At 39.4% G+C, this 19,296-nt stretch overlaps 2 non-coding genes across 2 annotated transcripts; both read left to right on the top strand.

The window, feature by feature from the left end:
* The first annotated feature begins 677 nt into the window (after positions 1 to 677).
* Positions 678 to 760, top strand: trnal-cag. Its single transcript has one exon. It is a non-coding gene; the product is annotated as a tRNA-Leu (tRNA).
* Positions 761 to 5,875: 5,115 nt separating this feature from the next.
* On the top strand, positions 5,876 to 5,958 carry trnal-cag. Its single transcript has one exon. It is a non-coding gene; the product is annotated as a tRNA-Leu (tRNA).
* The last annotated feature ends 13,338 nt before the right edge of the window (positions 5,959 to 19,296 follow it).

Here is a 19,296-nt window from a genome sequence, read left to right as displayed (position 1 = left end):
CAGTCGTCTCAGACCATGGTAAAGGTGCTATATAAGGAAGTGAAATGCATTATTATTTGTTATAATTAGGATTCAATAGAATGGGCAGGCAGTTTGTTTAAGTGTGATTTTTAACTATGCTTGTTGTCCGTGTGTTCCTTGACAAATCATTCATTAAACAGTTTTCGTTTAATCAAAAAAGAAGAATAAACAACTACATCTGCAATGTAGGATTCAAAGCACCGTTCGTTGAAGAGATAGTTTTTTTTGTTTTTTTTTTAAATACATTTTAGAGATATAGTCTTCCATTCAGCAATGTGCCAAGAGCGGGATCCCTACTATAATTCTTGATAGATCGTCTCTCAAAAATTGCAGCTATACCTCGACTAATACACTCACTCCTCATCCCAGCTTTTCAATCAAGTGTCGATGGACAGTATATGGCTGCTCGAAACTTTAAGAGGACAGACTCACCAAACGCCACCCACCCCAGCATTTCAGATCTATTGTCAGTGTAACACAACTATAGAAATTTAATCGTACCAGCGTCCATTGATAGCGTACCGGTGAATACTGGTAACTTTCTGAGAATCTTTATGGGGGACATTCCTCCAAAAATATTCTATAGAATGTCACCATACTACAATGATTTATAGTACTGAATGTGATTTCCTTCCACTTGAAGAGGGTACTTTCAAGTCAGGATGGCCGAGCGGTCTAAGGCGCTGCGTTCAGGTCGCAGTCTCCCCTGGAGGCGTGGGTTCGAATCCCACTTCTGACAACCTGTTTTCTAATTTAATGATGGTTAAGCTAGAACGTTATAGGAGTTTCTTAAACCCTAAAGTATACAAGCAAATCTCTTTAAATATCATGTATTTGCCCAGCATTCTCATGCCTTCGTAGCTTAACACTCTTTCATGTCTGATTTGTGAGAAAAAGGTCTACAAGCTCAAGCTAACGATCCTGCCATATAAGGCTCGCTAGTCATGCAGTTTTAGCTACATGTATAATTCCTGTATTGTTATTTACTCCCCTGTATTGTCTGTCACATTGTCAATGTACTCTCATCCTGAACTGTGTCAACTGATCAAATACACTCCAAAGCCCACTACTGTATATGCAGTAAAATATGAGTGAATGACAAGACCCTACAACACTGAATTGAACTGTCTTAATAAACTCAGCCCCTTTGAAAAATGAATCTTCTATTCATAGAAGTTAGTCATTTCTCGTTAGCCACTGCATAAAGTATTTTTTGTTTTCAATTCCACCATTGCTGACCTTTGTATGAGATTTAAAAATGGCTACTCAATTGAAACAAAAGATTAAGAAGGTCATCAAGGAACACAGCAGAGTTAAAAACTGAAATGCAGTTTTTACAAATGACCATAAAACATTTGAGTATATGACATTAATACAATGCATTGTGTCAATTTGGTAATACAATTAAAAATGAAACATTATAATTAAATAGATAGATAGATAGATAGATAGATAGATAGATAGATAGATAGATAGATAGATAGATAGATAGATAGATAGATAGATAGATAGATAGATAGATAGATAGATAGATAGATAGATAGATAGATCATTTGTTCCAGGGGGAATTTGGCTTTTCACCAAGGCTCTTTAAATTAAAATATATAAATACATACATAAAAATACACATACATAATGGATGGAATGATAGTTCCCCTGTTTACAATAACAAATTGTTTGTTGTATGGCTCAAAATCACAAAAGAAATGCCTTTAATGGGCTTTAAACAGGCCCTGTTTTTTGATAGCCCTCCCAGCATTAACTCTCTAAGATAACAATAAAAAACTCCCCCCAAAAAACCTTGTTTAAATATCACACACATAGACCAGTGACATATTTGACTCTCACTATTTCAATGTGTTAGATCACTAACATGTAAGGGAAAACTTAAGTACCTGGAGAAAAATCCCCTTAAACACAATTAGAACACTCCCTGCAATGGTCCATTCCAAAGCTTCTTCCAGCCTTGTTTTCAATGACTATAGGATATGTTTCAAAAACACCTGCCCAACATCTGTATAACCTGTTTGGAAAGAATTGTATTCAAAGTTGGGAGAGCAGAATTAAACAGACAGCTAATTAAGAAAATACATTTCAACAAATTAATGAATAGCACAGAACAATACAATCGGTTAAGAAGCAATTCTGTATATATTGAAACAGTCGTATGGTCACCATCCTAGTTTGGCATTAATGAGTGATCCTCCCAAGGACTTCTATCTGCAAATAAATGAAACATCAGTAAAATGAGCAACAATTCATTAGGTCAGTGCTGGCTAGCAGTAAACAGCAAATGCTAATGAGTGGAACTAAGCAAAGCACGAAGTGCCACAGAGACCCAACACTACTTTGCTGGGCTATGGCTGCAATTCTTGAGAGACGATCTACCAGAAATTATTGCAGGGACGCGAGTTCAAATCCCGCTCAAGGCACATGGCCGAATGGAAAAACAAAAAACTTTCTCGTCAACGAACGGTGCTTTGAATCCTACGTTGCAGTTTGTTTATTTTTCTCTTTTGATTGAATGAAAACTGTTCAGTGAATGATTTGTCAAGGAACACACAGACAACAAGCAAAGTTAAAAATCACACTTAAACAAACTGCCTGCCCATTCTATTGAATCATAATTATAACAAATAATAAAGCATTTCACTTCCTTATATAGCGCCTTTACTATGGTCTGAGACGGCTGCACAGATAATCAAGAAGGATAAAATAAAAATGAAAGCACAATAAGAATGAATAAATAATAGTGCACAGCTTTGTGTTTGTATATATTTACAACATTTGGGAAGTAATATATTCTAGTTGATGCTGACAATTAATTTGAAGTAGGTAAAAATAAATATTTGGAAATATTGCAAAGGGAAATGTTTATATACTTAGCGCAAAATAACTATGTGTTCAAGTAAACAGCATACACACCACTTATATATATAGCATTGTCTGAGTATTAAAGGTGTAGGTCTACTTTATAAGCATAATTTATAACATCAATGTTAATATAGAGTATTATTATTATTCTATATTGGCCTTGATATCAACGATTTGTGAAATTAGTGTTAAGTATTAAAAAAAGCATACCAGTCTCTTGTTTTTACAGGTACATATATACACAGTATATATATAATTTTTACTGCAGTAATTCATGAACAATTATTGGTCTTTATATACCAGAAAGACTTTCCAATGGTCTTTTGTAGGAAATATGTACACATAGTTGATTTTCTCTATGATTTTTATTTTTATAATTATAGAGCACTTCATATTATTATTTTTAAAGCTCACTCTGTAAAATTTAACTATGATTATACTGTACAATTCAATGTTTATTATACTATATTTATACATTATTATATCTGTCTTTACACGTGTACTTTACACAAATATTTAGTAAATGTAATAAACTTAACCAAGAATGTTTAAAAAAATAATTCAGAACATGTGTAGGTGAACGTAAATATATCTGCACAAACCGACACTACTGGGTAACATTTTTAGACAGTTCAAAAAGCAACGCAAACCGCAAAGCGTCTGTGTGCCGACTCGAGCAAGCTTTTGCAGAATACATTAACTGACAAGAGGTTTGCTCGCCCTCTCCGAGTTTTGGTAGTCGTGATTCGTCAATTCTTGGTATCAGAGCGAGCCGTCATTGCCAATTCTTTGTAGCCAAAACGGGCTGTCAATGGTCAATTCTTGGTAGGAGAAACGTGTTGTGAATGGTCAATTCTTGGTAGCCGAAACGGGTCGCGATTGGTCAATTCTTGGTATCCGTTACGGGCCGCAATTGGCCCGTGCTTTCAATTCTTGGTAGAATCTTGGTAGCGGAGAGTGATCCGATTGGTTCTCGCTACCAAGAATTACCTCGACTCACTGCTGCACGGAGGGCGCCATGGAGCCTCATACTTAAAGCAGTAACTCATGGGATCGTCTAATATTTTTAAAGAAGTTAAAGGATCCGGTTTTGCTAGTTTTTTTTTTTAATTGACGTATTTATTTATTAAGAGTGTATACACATGATACGTTTATAGATTCGTGTATGTCGTTTATATATAGAGTTGGCACAGAGTGCTAAATATATGAAAATCCGTTTTCGCAAAAAAAAGTCCCATAAAACGAATAAACATACAATGTATTTATTTTTAAATATACAGGAATGTAACGCCGCCATATTATGCATTTTAATATTCCCGGATGTGTTCATTTGTATGAGAAACATTTATTTTTTGGCAGAATAAGAGTTCCATTGAAGTCTATATACAGAAAAGAAAGGTTTGATACTGTGACACTGGTTTTCAACGAAAAGGACAGGAGAAAGTTGTTAATTAATGACTATGCCACTCAATAAATAATCTTCGATTGCGAAAATCGCTATTACAAATGTTTAATGCCATTATGCAAAAGTCTTTTTCCACTCGTGTGTCACACATGTTCAGGATCCTAAAAGGAGCTCTATAATCACCAATGTCTCTGTAACTCAGCGAAAGTGGGTGTGACGTCAGACATTTACGATCGTAATGGAAGTGAAGGCATCTTAGCCAAATTTTAGCGTTGTTTTGCCACGTGCCCGAGGCCAGTTATATTCGAAACTCAACAGAAAGCTTGAATGTGCACAGTACAGTAGTTTCGAGAACTGATAAAGACGATCATGTTAATATGCGCTACACATCCCTCTCGCCATTCACTTGAAGCCGCGTAAGAAACGAATGGCTCGAGACTGCGCAGGTGCAGCACATGGACGGAGTTTGACAACCATAGAAAATAGTCACAATTATACTGCTGCATATTTACATCATATCCTAAGTCACATATCATATAGTTCGTAATATAATACTACAACATAGCCTAAATATCATAATAATGCGTTTAAAACTTTAACATTTCGAACAAGTTCCCTAAGTATATTAAAATGACGTTCTGAGACTGGACTGTTTTGAAAGACATGGAAGTTGCTAAAGTGGCCCCTCATATGTATGTGTGTTTGTGTATTCATCCTACGATAGGCTGTAGTCCTGTTCAGCGAGCTTCCCTGCCTTCCTGCTCCGGATAATTGAGTTAAAAATGGATGGACTGGAGGAAACATTTAAGCACTTTTAATGTTTTATTTACTTTATCAAATAGATTTTTGCATATTAAACATTTTGTCATGTTCGGCTGTTTACACGTGCGACACGGACACATGCACGACTCTTTGCAGTTATTTAAACAGCCTCTTGAGGATCTTTTTTGCCCACAGGAGGAGGATTTCATACGTAAAAGAGTAAAATACAGAATATAAAATATACAAGCTGAAATTACCTTTCTCAGGCAAAATTTTAAATAGTAAGCAAGTCCGTAATATATGTAGTAGAGAATGTCCCTCTGTTTCAAGGACAGGCGAGGTGTAAGTGAGCATTAGGGAAGATGGATTTAATGATCGTATTCGTTTATTATCAAAATACTGTAGCGACCTCCGCGTCAGGTTCGAAAAACAAGAAAAAACAGAGGGACGAAGTAAAGGTCCGAAAACAGTTTAGTTAAACAGTAAAGAAGAAAAAAAAAAAACACAGGATTGTAACAACAAAAAAATGAACGTCTTTGACTTTGAACTATTTACAATCTCTTGTATTTCTCTCATAAAAGCAAAACAGAAAAAGAAAAACGCCGACTCCGTAAATCCACAACACAACCTACTAGCCGCTTCTCCAGTCACTCCTAAAACAACCTTTCGGGAACATGTCCCCATGAAACTCCGCATATGATGCCGCATGCGATGATTTATGTGTTCCGCACAAAAAGTATTTCATTGACTGTCACTAAATCACTATAAAAAGAGTAACGACAGTTGGGTTCCACATTATTTTATTGTTAATAAGTCAGGATGGCCGAGCGGTCTAAGGCGCTGCGTTCAGGTCGCAGTCTCCCCTGGAGGCGTGGGTTCGAATCCCACTTCTGACAAGCTGTTTTCTAATTTAATGTTGGCTAAGCTAGAATGTTACCTGAGCTCAATCCCCAATCGACAAAAACAAATCATTTCAATACCACTTATTCCACAACCAAGCTGTCCCACTGGAACCAAAGACCCTTAACTGCAGATGATTCAAGTGCCACTTCCTCCCAGCAGGGACGATGCTGTTCCTCTTTCCAGTGGAGAACCTTCTTGACCTCAGGGTCACATTCAATCAATCAATCAATCAACATTTATTTATATAGCACATATTCATACAAAAAAAATGTAGCTCAAAGTGCTTTACAAAATGAATAGAGAAATAGAAGACACAATAAAAGATAAACATAAGTCAACATTAATTAACATAGAATAAGAGTAAGGTCCGATGGCCAGGGTGGACAGAAAAAACAAAAAAAATCTCCAAAGGCTGGAGAAAAAAATAAAATCTGTAGGGGTTCCAGACCAAGAGACAGTCGAGGTAATTCTTGGTAGCGAGAACCAATCGGATCGCTCTCCGCTACCAAGATTCTACCAAGAATTGAAAGCACGGGCCAATCGCGGCCCGTATCGGCTACCAAGAATTGACCAATCGCGCCCGTTTCGGCTACCAAGAATTGGCCAATGACGGCTCGCTCTGCTACCAAGAATTGACGAATCACGACTACCAAAACTCGGAAAGGGCGGGCCAACCTCTTGTCAGTTAATGTATTCTGCAAAAGCTTCTTCGAGTCGGCACACAGAGACGCTTCGCGATTTGCGTTGCTTTTTGAACTGTCTAAAAATGTTACTCACTAGTGTCGGTTTGTGCAGATATATTTACGTTCACCTACACATGTTCTGAATGATTTTTTTAAACATTCTTGGTTAAGTTTATTACATTTACTAAATATTTGTGCAACACGTGTAAAGACAGATATAATAATGTATAAATACAGTATAATAAACATTGAATTGTATAATCATAGTTTCATTTTACAGAGTGAGCTTTAAAAATACTAATATGAAGTGCTCATTAATTATAAAAATACAAATCATAGAGAAAATCAACTATGTGTACATATTTCCTACAAAAGACCCTTGGGAAGTCTTTCTGGTATATAAATATATATGTATATATATGTACCTGTAAAACAAAAGATTGGTATGCTTTTTTTAATACTTAACACTAAATTATTCTTATAAAGCAGACCTACACCTTTAATACTCAGATGATTCTACTCATGCTGTGTAGAATTGCATATATATTATAGATATACATGCTGTAAAATAGCATGCATATTATAGATATATATAGTTAATTATATATATATATATATATATATATACATATATATTATATATATAGTTAATTATATATCATGCCATAGAATAGCATACATATTATAGATATATATATAGTTAATTATATATATATATATATATATATATACACTCAGCAAAAAAAGAAACGTCCCTTTTCAGGACTGTGTATTTCAACAATAATGTTCTAAAAATCCAAATAATTTTACAGATCTTCATTGTAAAGGGTTTAAACAATGTTTTCCATGCATGTTCAATTAACCATAATCAATTAATTAACATGCACCTGTGGAATGGTCGTTAAGACCTTAACAGCTTACAGAAAGTAGGCATTTAAGGTCACAGTTCTAAAAACGCAGGACACTAAAGAGACTTGTCTACCGACTGTGAAAAACACCCAAAGAAAGATGCCCAGGGTCCCTGCTCATCTGCGTGAACGTGCATTAGGCATGCTGTAGGGAGGCATGAGGACTGCTGATGTGGCTAGGGCAATAAATTGCCATGTCCGCACTGTGAGACGCCTAAGACAGCGCTACAGGGAGACAGGAAGGACAGCTAATCATCCTCGCAGTGGAAGAGCCCGGATCTCAATCCCATTGAGCACGTCTGGGACCTGTTGGATCGCAGGGTGAGCGCTAGGGCCATTCCCCCCAGAAATGTCCAGGAACTTGCAGGTGCCTTGGTGGAAGAGTGGGGTAACATCTCACAAGAACTGACAAATCTGGTCCAGTCCATGAGGAGGAGATGTACTGCAGTACTTCAAGCAGCTGGTGGCCACACCAGATACTGACTGGTACTTTTGATTTTGAGCCTCCCTTCATTCAGGGACACATTGTGAAACATTTTTAGTTTATGTCTTATGGTGTTGACTCTTTTAGTGTTCATACAAATATTTACATATTAAGTTTACTGAAAGTAAAAACAGTTGAATGTCAAAGGACGTTTCTTTTTTTGCTGAGTGTATATCTATCTAGATATAGATATATATATATATATATATATATAGATATAGATATAGATATATATATATATATATATATATATATATAGATATATATATATAGATATATATATATATATATATATATATATATATATATATATATATATATATATATATATATATATATATATATATATATATATATATATATATATATATATATAGTTAATTATGCTTGTTTACTAGAACACATATAGCTATTTTGCACTAAGTATATATACATTTCCCTCTGCAATATTGCAATATTTCCAAATATTTATTTTTACCTACTTCAAGAATGTCAGTTTGTGCAGATATAATTACATTTACCTGCACATTTTTTGAATGATTTTTAAACATTCTTGGTTAAGTTTATTACATTTATTAAATATTTATGCAACAAGTGTAAAGACATGTATAATAATCTATAAATATAATAAACATTAAATTGTATAATCAGTTCAATTTTACATAGTGAGCTTTAAAAATAATATGAAGTGCTCTATAATTATAAAAATACAAATCATAGAAAGTGAAAAGCTTTTTTTCTTGACTTTATCTTTGCCAATTTAAAACTTTAAACTGAATTGTTTGGGCGAGTTCATTTTTATCTGAAAATGATAAATCAACTATGTGTACATATTTCCTACAAAAGACTCTTGGAAAGTCTTTCTGGTATATAAAGACCAATGAATTACTGCAGTAAAAATTATATATATACTGTGTATATATGTACCTGTAAAAACAAGAGACCGGTATGCTTTTTTTTTAATACTTAACACTAATTTCACAAATCGTTCATATCAAGGCCAATATAGAATAATAATAATACTCTATATTAACATTGATGTTATAAATTATGCTTATAAAGTAGACCTACACCTTTAATACTCAGACAATGCTATATATATAATGCTATATATATATAAGTGCTGTTTACTGTTTACTTTGCAATATTTCCAAATATTTAATTTTACCTACTTCAAATTAATTGTCAGCATCAACTAGAATATATTACTTCCCAAATGTTATAAATATATACAAACACAAAGCTGTGCACTATTATTTATTTAAATTTTATTGTGCTTTCATTTTTATTTTATCCTTCTCGATTATCTGTGCAGCCGTCTCAGACGATAGTAAAGGCACTTTATAAGGAAGTGAAATGCATTATTATTTGTTATAATTATGATTCAATAAAACGGGCAGGCAGTTTGTTTAAGTGTGATTTTTAACTTTGCTTGTTGTCTGTGTGTTCCTTGACAAATCATACACTAAACAGTTTTCGTTTAATCAAAAAAGAAAAATAAACAAACTACAACTGCAATGTAGGATTCAAAGCACCGTTCGTTGAAGAGAAAGTTTTTTTTTTCCTTTCGGCAACGTGCCTTGAGCGGGATTCGAACTCGCGTCCCTGCAGTAATTTTTGGTAGGTCGTCTCTCAAGAATTGCAGCCGTACCTCGATTCATGCGCGATATCCTCCGCCCAGTCTCATTCCTGACTGACTCGCTATTCTTGGGTACAACCTGGCACTGAATCTTATCAGGATCCTCACAGCTTTGATCTTGACGCTCCCGTTTCTCACAATAGGCACACCCCTGATCTGCACAGGGTCGTCGAGACAGAGCATCTGCATTTTTGTGTTGCTCACCAGGTTGATGCTCTACTTGAAAGTGGTAAGTCTGAAGCTCATCCAACCAACGAGCAATCTGACCCTCAGGTTCTCGAAAAGACAGTAACCACTGGAGAGCAGCATGATCAGTGCGGACCACAAAAGAGAGGCCACACAGGTAGTGCTTGAAGTGACTAACAGATTCTACCAGGGCGAGGAGCTCCCTCCGAGTCACACAATAATTCCTCTCAGCTCTTCTGAGAGCACGGCTATAGTAAGCCACCACATGCTCTCCCTCTGGGTGCCGCTGTGACAGCACAGCCCCTAAGCCCACATCACTGGCATCGGTGTCAAGGAGGAATGGCAGGTCAATATTGGGTGGAGCCAAGATTGGTGCACCGCAAAGGGCTTCTTTCAATTTACAGAAGACAGCTTGTAACAAAGGACCACTATATCTTTAGTATGTTGAGGACTTATTGTGTTCACTCCGGAGTGTCGATCAGGACACTGGTAAATGATGCAGAGAATTCCACACAGCAGCTTAGACTGAAATTGAACTCATTTATTTGGAGATATACACCTGTACTCGAATAGGTATAGGTGGATTTGTATGTGTGGTCTACAATAAAAAAGAATACATAAAACTTATTGATAAAGTACCCAAAGTCCACTAGATGGCAGTATTACTGAAATTAAGCACTAGCTTACCGGCAGTATAGAATCCAAATCAATAACGTAATCAGTACATGTAAACGACTTTACGTCTTAACATATAAAAAACAGAAAATACAAGTTAAATGCAAACGAACCCACCTCTGGTCATCAACGCACACTTATCTTAACTCGGTACACTGCTGATTCTTACTTATATCAAACAAATGCGGAATTGACTATTGCGGCACTCGTGCACCTTCTTCGCCTTTTTAACATCCCATAATAGACACTCTCGTGCCTGCTGGGAGGTGCACCTTTTAATGTGATCCGTGTCTCTTTATAATTAATATCTCTCTAACATTGCCGCCCCCAAATATGCTATGCATATTTGCTATTTATCAAACAGAGAAAAAAAATATTAAACTTATGATTTATTAGTATCAGAGTCCTGATGTTCAATGTCCGGAAGGGGAATAAGACGAGCAACAGGCCTAGTATAGAGTCTATCCTTCACCTTCACCTCTACAGCTCTTACATGACCATCTGGGCTGGGGAGGTTCTAACAATTCGCCGATTAACCAAAGTGCTCGAGGAAGCTGAGGATCAACGAGCATGACCACCATTCCTTCTCGTAGGTTTTGAGGCTCCTTATGCCACTTCTGTCTGGCCTGTAAACTGGGTAGATAGTATTTGACAAAACTTGACCAGAATTGTTCAGTAAGCACTTGACTCTGTCTCCATCTCCGCCGCCCCATCAGCTCATTACGGGATAGACAACCTGTGGTAGAGAACTATCAGGCCGCCCCATCAACAGGAAATTAGGTGTAACTGGGTCCAAGTCGGCAATGTTTGATGACACATACCCCAGAGGCTTACTGTTCAAGATTCCCTCTATTTCGATGAGAACGGTTTTAAGTACTTCTTCAGACACCGACTGTGAACCTACTGTGGTATAAAGGGCCTGCTTCACAGACAATTTCTCTCTCCCATGCCCACCAAAATGTGGTGCTCCTGGTGGGTTAAACGGAAATTGATTTTTTGCTTTGCAAGCAATTTCTGAAGCTCTGAACTAAGGGTGGAAAATGTTTCTCTTAACTCCCTCTCTCCACCATGGAAATTTGTGCCTTGGTCAGACAGTAGCTCATAGGGTGTGCCCCTTCGAGCTATGAACCTTCGGAGTGCCATTAGGAAGGAATCTGTGTCAATACTATTGAGAACATCCAAATGCACACATCGGGTAGTGAGACACTTAAAGATAATGCCCCATCTCTTCTCACAACGCCTACCTATCTTAACCTGAAACGGTCCAAAGCAGTCCATGCCAGTGCTGAAAAAGGCAGGCTTTTGAAGCCTCAATCTTGCTAGGGGTAGGTCTGCCATTTTAGGGATAAGAGGCTTTGCCTTCTGTTTACGGCAATCAGTGCAAGTATGTTGGAATTTGCGAACTGCTTCTCTGCCTCTTAGGATCCAGACATTTCTCCTTAATTCGCAAACACTCTCTCGACCTGGATGATGAAGTTTGGCATCATATTCTTGAATAATTAATTTAGTTACTGGATGGTGAGGGTCTAAAACAATAGGATGAATTGATAACTGCTCAATCTCTTCAATACGGAATCGCCTCCAACTCGGATAAGCTGACATGATGTGTCAAACTCTGGTGCTAAAGTAAGAAGTCGGCTGGTGGCAGGAACAGGCTTTCCATTCTTCAGCAACATATATTCCTCAGGAAAACTGTCTAACTGTGAATTTTGAAAGATAAGAAATTCTGACATTCGATAGTCTTCAGCGGTAGGACTAGTTTGATCACCCCTTCTTTGAACTACAGCTTCTACTAGTTCCCTCCATGTATGGTATTCCTTAGGGTTAGGAATTAGAGAAGACATCACCATACTACCACAGAAGACACTCTTCCGTTGCTCTGCTTCAACTTCTGGAACCGTAATATTCGGCCTTACTGGCCATTCTGACTCAGGTTCATAAAGGAATAATGGGCCTTGATTCCATCTGTGTGGTACAGACAATTCAGCTAGTGTTCGACCCCGTGTGATATCATCTGCTGGATTCCTGTTGGAGTCCACATACCTCCAAGAATGGCGATCTGTTAATTCTTGGATTTCGGCTATTCTGGTTCCCACAAATACTTTAAAGCGGCAGGATTCAGACTGAAGCCAGGATAACACAGTTGTGGAATCAGACCACAGAACCACTTGGTTTATTGTTAAAGTAAGCTCATTTTCTAAGAGTTTAGCTACCTGTGCTCCATTTAATGCAGCACACAGCTCTAGTCTTGGTATGGTTTGTCGACGCTTTGGTGCAACTCTAGATCTGGCCATAATGAAGGTAAGATGAATATTACCATCTTTATCTTCGGTTCTTAGGTAAGAAACGGACCCATAAGCTTGTTCGAGGCATCACAGAATATGTGAATCTGTCTGGTAATAGGGAATAAGTCCATATCAACAGGCGTATAACATCTTGGGATACTAATATTATTCAGAGCGTGAAGTTCTCCTTCCCATTCATTCCAGGCTCTTAATAGATCTTCAGGCAACATAGGGTCATCCCAATCTCTTTGTTTATCCCACAATTTCTGGACCAGGACTTTGGCACGTGTGGTGAATGGAAGAATATACCCCAAAGGATCATACTGACTGGCGAGTACTCTGTATATGTGGCATAGTAACCGTTGTCTTCTGCACTGGATGAGACTTGTACTTGAACGTGTCTGAGGAACAATGCCACTTCAAGCCTAAAGTGGATTCTGTGGAATCTGATCGATCCTGAGACAACCAGAGTTCTGTACTGATTGAACGAGCTTCTTGTGGCAGATGTTCTAGTATCTTGGGAAAATTGCTAGTCCATTGACGAAGGTCAAATCCACCATTTAACAAAAGATCTCTTAGTTTGTCTATCAGTTGCTTTGCCCTCTGGGTTGATGGTAGACTCTGCAAATAGTTGTCTACATAGAAGTTCCTTTCAACTAAGGATCGGATCTCATCCCTGATTCAGTGTTGTCCATTATATGTCGTTGAAGAGCAAAATGGCACAACAAGGACTACAGGTGGTGCCAAAGGGAAGTACTTGCCATTCATAGATAAGGGGGGAAATGCTACTTTCCAAATTACGCCATACAAAACGGAGAAGAGGTTTATCTGCAGGTAAAAGGCGGATTTGGTGAAACATTCCTTTAATGTCGCTACCTACTGCTACAGGATGTTCCCTAAAACGTAAGAGCACTCCTAATAGGGACGGACTGAGGGCTGGCCCAGGGAGCAAGTATTCATTCAGGCTATGTCCATGATATTTAAAGGAGCAATTGAATACAACCCGGTTCTTACCATTATGCTGAACCAGATGGTGAGGAATAAACCAAGATTCTTCAGAGGAGGTGATTGTTTCTGCTGGTAACTTAACAACATATCCAGCCTCCTCCAATTTTTTAATTTCTTCATTGTATGCAGCTGCCTTTGTAGAGTCCTTTGACAGACGTCTTTCAATGCTTCGTAAACTCGGCATAACAGCTTCTTGGTATGCTTGTAGACAAGGCATATCTTTCTTGCGTAACAGTGGTGTGGCATAGCGGTTTACACCATCTACCATTACCTTTATCGTTTTCGCATGCAGTAGATCTATGGCATCTTGATCTTGTTTAGACCTTGTTAGGAGTCTCTCATTTCTGTAAGGTATGATGTCTGTTTGCCAGAGTCTTTCAACATTTCTGAAAAGTTCAGACATTGAAGGGGTGAGGGTAATATGAAGGCATTGCTGTGGTTGCAGGTTCTCCTTAAGTAGTTGCGCTGGACCTTGTAATGTCCACCTAATCTGGTCTTAACTGCTGCAGGACCCCCTGGTGGTCCAAGGCGCACAGGTGCAATAGGGGTGATCAAGTGTGGATGATCAGCTCCAATCAACAAGAGAGGGAATGCTTTATGAACAGGTTGTAGTGGAAGACCCTTTAAGTGGTTGTATCGTTGCTGTAGGTCTGCTATTGGGTATGAGTGTTCTGCCAGACTCAGTTGATCAGCTGTAAAGGCTCTTGTGATAAGATAATTCTTGTTAGGTTGCGAAACTGAAGCTATTCTGAAGGATACTGAAGCACCATGCAGTGTCTTCACATCTTGTCTAATGGTCCTTAGTATTAGATCCTCTGGTTCTCCCTTCAGACCTAGTTTCTGGGTAGCATCAGATAACAGGATTGTTCTCTCTGATCCATCATCAAGAATAGCATAAGTGTCTAAAACTTCATCTTGGTGTTGTAGACGAACTTTGATTATTTTAAGGAGGACGGCTGGAGCCTTGGGTTTATCTAGGTACAGAGTTTCACTTGTAGAACTCACTAAACAAATTTCTTCCTTTGGTGATCTATCGTTTACTTCATGCAGGATTTGAAGATGCTTCCTGTTACAGAGATGACATGGTTTCTTCAGTGTGCACTGAGCAGCTTGATGGGCTCGTCCACACCTCCAGCATCTATTTTTAGTTTTAATCCAGTTGATTATCTGCTCCTTATTAAGCTGTTGAAATTGAGAGCATTGACTCAGGTAATGCTCAGTGCTATCACAGTATGGGCAGAAAACTTTGCTCTTCTCAGGCTTCTTACTTGTAGAATGTGACACGGATGCTGATGATGTCAAAGTAGGTGACACTGAAGACTGCTCTGTGCCATGAAAGATAGTGGTCTGTCGGGTTTTAGCTCCTATATCTTTTCTGTTGTCTGGTCTGTGCATCGCTCGATCCTTGTGTCCTTTGCCTCTGGTTTGGCCTTCATAGTTTTGGCACCAAGATTCAAATTTAAGCCATCTTGCTAGATCCAGAAGGGTATAAATAGTGCCCGGTTGGTAGCACATTTGTCTTCAAAAGATGATCGCAACTCCGAAGGTAATTTGGTTAGTAAACGAGCGACATGTGAGCCACAACGTAATTCGATATCACCTTCTGGACCTAAAGTTTGGAGTAGGCCCACTAAGGCTTGTATCTGAAGGGCAAACTTTTCAAATCCTGCTGCATCACCAGGTTGAATATCAGGCGAGTCCATAACTGTGGCTATTTTACTCAAAGCTAGGTGATGAGGTTGTCCAAATCTTTCTGTTAATGCTGCCATTGTGTCTGTATAGGGAGTAACCGAGTTCAGAAATGAGTCAGCTATTAGACGTGCCTCTTCTAGCTTCAGATGATCCAACAACACCTGATATTTAAAGAGCTCGGTGGCATCTTCTGGCAGTAGGTTCACCAGAGCTAATCTGAGACGGGCAAACTCACTGGGATCCCTATGACTGAAATGTGGAATTGTTGGTTTTGGACCTCTATACGTCATTTCTTGCTTAATAACCCTGTGCTGCTGTCCTGTTTGAGCAGAATGCAACATGGGAGGATAAGAACAGTGCTGTTCGTGAGGTATTGAATAGGTTTGAGTCAGTTCTAGTGGCTCCGACTTCCGAATATCTTGATATTGTCTAATAGGAGTATGCAACAAATAACTTGGTTGTGGACAGCAATGGTTTACAGATCCATACATAGGAGAAGATTCTTCACATACGTATTGAATGCCTGGGGGTTCTGGAACCATAAGAGCTTGCTGCTCTCCTGATGGTCTATGATGAATGAAGTTTCGGCCCGTACTAGGTTCACTGTCATCAAGAGAGGTTTTTTCTTGTTTATCTGCCACTTGTCTATGCCGCGGAGCGGGTAGTGGTGGAGTATTTCGATCAAAGTTAAAGGCAATCTTCTCAGCTGATCTAATACGAGTTCTGGGTGCAGGCACGGGGGGAACTTGATCTTGGGTCAGTTGCCTTGGGTTGAGGGCAGTTGTTGATTTATTTTTAACTGCTCTTGAATGCCTACTTGCATCTCCCATAAGCCTGATCTCCTCTCTCATGGACTGTGTAGTCTGTCTTAACTGTTGATTCTCAAGTTCAAGGTCGTGAATAACTAAGTTGTATCTCAGTGGTAAGAAATCAGCATCTTCTGTTTGAAGTAAAGGTGTTTTCACATCTTGTACATCCCACCGATCCACTGTAGTGTGCAATCTATTCTCTCCTCCATAGGAACTGTACTGACTGGTAGGAGATGAGGCTGCAAAGTGATTTGTTGACTTCATTGGGATGTAGTATTTATTGGTATACTCTTGATACCTTTCCTTATCAGGTGATGGGCGTGCTGTATGGGCCACAGATGGTAATGGAACTTGACCAGGATACTGAACTTCAAATTCTTTAAGATAGGCTGGTGGACGGGTCAAGCGTCGAGGACGGTTACTGTAGGACTGATACTCTGACATCTTTCTTCCGTTGTAAACACACTTTCCGGCTCGAAGGACCAAATTTTGTAACAAAGGACCACTATATCTTTAGTATGTTCAGGACTTATTGTGTTCACTCCGGAGTGTCGATCAGGACACTGGTAAATGATGCAGAGAATTCCACACAGCAGCTTAGATTGAAATTGAACTCATTTATTTGGAGATATACACCTGTACTCGAATAGGTATAGGTGGATTTGTATGTGTGGTCTACAATAAAAGAATACATAAAACTTATTGATAAAGTACCCAAAGTCCACTAGATGGCAGTATTACTGAAATTAAGCACTAGCTTACCGGCAGTATAGAATCCAAATCAATAACGTAATCAGTACATGTAAACGACTTTACGTCTTAACATATAAAAAACAGAAAATACAAGTTAAATGCAAACGAACCCACCTCTGGTCATCAACGCACACTTATCTTAACTCGGTACACTGCTGATTCTTACTTATATCAAACAAATGCGGAATTGACTATTGCGGCACTCGTGCACCTTCTTCGCCCTTTTAACATCCCATAATAGACACTCTCGTGCCTGCTGGGAGGTGCACCTTTTAATGTGATCCGTGTCTCTTTATAATTAATATCTCTCTAACACAGCTTGTTAACCACCCCCCAACTCCCACCCACCCACATCATCTGGGCTCAATAAACAATGCAAGGGTGCAGCAATAGTGGCAAATTCAGGTACAAATCGCCATATAGTAAGAGGCCAGTCCAAGAAATTCCCGAATCTGCCTTCGATCCTGTGGCTCTGGCCACTCTTGCACAACAGACACCTTATCTTACTCAGTGGTGACACCTCTTTGACTCACACGGTGACCCAGAAATGACACCTCTCCAGAGAAGGTAGCACTTATCAGGATGAAGTTTAAGGTTGGCCATACAAAGCTTCTGCAAATTCTCCCTCAAGGACTCCAGAGCCTCCTGGAATGTCTTGCCATGAACCAGTAAATCATCCAAGTAGACAAGGCATTGAGTACCAGACATACCTGCTAATACCTTATCCATTAACTGTTCAAAGGTAACTGGAGCATTGCAAAGACCAAAAGGCATAACTCGGAACTGCCAGAGTCCCTTTCCTGTGGAGAATGCAGTCTTAGGTCAAGCTTCAGGTGTTAGCGGCACCTGCCAATAGCCACTGCGCAGGTCTAGTGATGAAAACCAGGCTGATCCTGCCACCAAATGCAGGGACTTATCAATGCGAGGCAACGGATAGGAGTCCTTGATGGTTACAGCATTTACCCACAAATAATCAACACAAAAACGCCACTTGCCATCCTTCTTGGGGACAAGAACCACAGGAGAGACCCAGGGAGACTCAGAGGGTTCGATAATCTTGGCCTGTCTCATTTCCTGTAGAGTCTTCTCAGCTGCTGTCTGTTTAGCTAGTGGCATACGGCGGGGGCGCTGTTTGATAGGGGAAGCACTCCCAGTATTGATGTCATGCTGCACAAGAGGAGTCTGGCCAACATCATCTGCAGAGGTAGCAAAACGGTCCCTAAAGTCATGTAACAACTGCCAGAGCTGGCGCTGTTGCTTGTGTGATAACCCTTTCCTGTTGGCATTCCAAACAGTGTGAACAACCTTCATTACTGGTACGGGTTCAGTGATGTTAGTGGGAATAGGCACATGGTCTTCCTGGGGAGCCACCACTGGTGGTTCCTTTCTGCCTTGCTGGTGCCCTAACAAGGGGAGTGTCCCAATGCCTTGAAGATACAGAGTCCCCATCTGAAAATGTATTCACTCTCCAACTGCTTATAAGAAATCAAGTCCCAAGATACAGGAGTTGTTGACATTAGCCACCCAGACATCCTGCACCCACTGCTTCTCAGCAATACAAATGTCTACTTTTGCTCTGCCTAACATGGGGGTCATCTCACCTGTAGCTGTCATCAACTTATTAGAATTGGCTGTACATATGACCGCCACATCCAACATGTCAGGATGGATAATAGATGCAGTTGACCCTGTATCCACCAGTGCCTTGCATAACATGGCCACCAATCAAAACTGAAAGGTGACAGTAATCTCCCTCACCCAACTGACCAACAGGGACTGTTCTTGGGGCCAGCGTTGTCCCTCCTACACTGGTCCCATGTCGTTTCGCAGCACAATGCTTACTTGGGAATCCTCTTGTTTAGTCCTACTGGGGCAGTCACATTGCAAGTGTTCATGTTGTCCACAGTACCAGCAGCGGCGTGGGTGCATTAGGCATGAAGGATTCTTTAATTTCTGTACGGTAGTCACTGGAGCCACCGCTTCATAGTCTTGTTCTACACCTTTGGCCTTAGTTTTAGGGATAGTTTCCGGTCTTCTTACCTTGGTCGACCCTGCTGATGCAAGAGATGCTTGGCTGTAACCCTCTTTAAGTATTTCTTCTGCCTCCTGGGTTGCAGACAAAGCTTGTTTCAAGGTCTCAGGCTTAGCGAAACGGACCTGCTGTCAGAAATATGGTGGGCTCAAACCCCGCAGAAATGCCTCCTTAGCC

This window comes from Polypterus senegalus, chromosome 1, assembly GCF_016835505.1.
Source record: "Polypterus senegalus isolate Bchr_013 chromosome 1, ASM1683550v1, whole genome shotgun sequence".
Taxonomy (NCBI): domain Eukaryota; kingdom Metazoa; phylum Chordata; class Cladistia; order Polypteriformes; family Polypteridae; genus Polypterus; species Polypterus senegalus.
This window is presented reverse-complemented; position numbering and strand designations above follow the sequence as displayed.